Raw genomic sequence first — 2,307 nt, 5'->3', positions numbered from 1 at the left:
GGCACTGTCACGTACATAACGCACAGTTCGTACACACGCTTATGCGCGTGCACACGTTCTCTCTCTCTCTCTCTCTCTCTCTCTCTCTCTCTCTCTCTCTCTCTCTCTCTCTCTCTCTCTCTCTCTCTCTCTCTCTCTCTCTCTCTCTCTCTCCCTCTCCCTCTCCCTCTCCCTCTCCCTCTCCCTCTCCTTCTCCCTCTCCCCCTCCCCCTCTCCCTCTCCCTCTCCCCCTCTCCCTCTCTCCCTCTCTCCCTCTCCCCCTCTCTCGCTCATACTCTTACTGTCACTTTCATTCTCGCTTCCTTCTTCCTCCCTTCTTTCTTAAACCCTGTACTGTTCTGTAACCCTTTCGTCTCCACTTTTCTCCTTCCCACTCGTTCTCGTGTTGCTCTTCAGCCGAGTAAACGAGCCCACAATTCGCCACTCCCTCGCAGCTTCTTCCCTCGTTAGACAGAGCCAAGATAAAAAGGAAGGATCGAATCTAATGGCGCGCAGAACAGGCAGGATCACCCCATGGCGACCTCTTCATTAGAAAGCTCATGAATAAACGATAAATGCAATGATACGAGAACATGTGGGGTTGGGGAGGATGGGGAGTTCTCTTTGTTTGTCTTCTTTTTCCTATTATTATTGTTGTTGTTATTATTATTATTATTATTATTATTATTATTATTATTATTATTATTATTGTTATTATTGTTATTATTGTTGTTTTCCCTCCTTATACTTTACCTTTTTTCACCCTCTTCTACCCCTTCTCTTCCGGATCCATCTCCTCCTTCTCCTCCGTCTCCTTTCCCCTTCTCTTCCGGATCCATCTCCCCCTTCTCCTCCTCCTCCTCCTTTTCCTTCCCCTTCCCCACCCTCTTCTTCCCAATCCCTCTTCGCTTCCCTTTCCCTTTCTCTTTCACTCCCCCCCCCCTTACCTTTTCTCCTTCCTCCATAACATTGTTCATCATTATTATCTGCGTGTTCGATGGTATAGATCTCTTTTTTCGACTAACATGACAAGAGAATAGAAAGTTCGATTGACCTTTGCCTCCCACGGTCGCCTTGGTAGGACTGGCGTATCAGACGAAGGAAGGAGGAGGGAAAGAAGAGGAAAGGAGAGGACAGAAAAAAGCAAATAAAGGAGAAGGGAAAGGGGAGAACATTAAAAGACAAATAAAGGAAGAGGGAAATTAAGGGAAAGGATCATAATAACAAGTATAATAAAGATGATATAGATCATAAGAGTGATACCTATGTTGATTATGATAATGATAATAATAATGAAAATGATGATAATGGTAATAATAATGGTAATACTGATAATGATAACAGTAGTAATAATGATGGTAATGATAATGATAATAATGATAATGATGGTGATAACAATAATGCACGAGAGAGAATAATTGCACGATTTTTGATGGATGTTGATAAAGGATCGATGATGGTGGATGTACACAAGACAAAAAAGCGGAATAAGGAGAGTAGTGAAAAGAAGATAATAAAAAAGCAGGGAAGGAGAGGGAGAGAGAGAGAGAGAGAGAGAGAGAGAGAGAGAGAGAGAGAGAGAGAGAGAGAGAGAGAGAGAGAGAGAGAGAGAAAGGGAACAGCGAAGGAGAGAAGAAAAGGAGAAAAGGCATTAAAGACTTTAATGAGAGCAGTTACCGTCTACGACTTGGATCTCAGGTGGCGGCTCCGAGGGTGATAGATGGGGTAAGAAGGGGAAAGGGGGGGGCAGGATCTCGAAATGGACGGGATGTAGTAGCTCATTCGGGGGGGGGGGGGGTAGACTCGAAATGAACATTACGTCAAGTGCTAGAACAGGGTTGGGAAGATAGGGACTGTATGCCTTATGTGCTGGTCTTGGTGATGTTGGACATTGTTGATGTTGGATATTCTGACTATTACTTCACACACACACACACACACACACACACACACACACACACACACACACACACACACACACACACACACACACACACACACACACACACACACACACACACACACACTAGTCGTAAAAATATATATCATCTACTTGTCTAGTAGGGATTTTTTTATTCCCAAACTTCACAAGTTTGGGAATTAGGCGATTTTTAAAAAGAGAATTGATAAAAATGGGACTGAGAGGCCGTGGCGTTGTGTCAGCAAGAGAGCAGCCTTCCCTTTGAAGTTCGCTCGTGTTATTGTCGAATTTTATTTGTTATTATTATACGAGTCGAAAATCGCGCACTTCATCGGGCATTCGCCTCGCGCCTCTCATTTGGTTGCTCAGTGGGCGCGCACCGAAGGACGCACCGAAGTGGAGGACCT

Source organism: Penaeus monodon, chromosome 8, assembly GCF_015228065.2.
Source record: "Penaeus monodon isolate SGIC_2016 chromosome 8, NSTDA_Pmon_1, whole genome shotgun sequence".
Classification (NCBI taxonomy): domain Eukaryota; kingdom Metazoa; phylum Arthropoda; class Malacostraca; order Decapoda; family Penaeidae; genus Penaeus; species Penaeus monodon.
The sequence above is the reverse complement of the archived record's forward strand: the minus strand, read 5'-3'. Positions refer to the sequence as shown.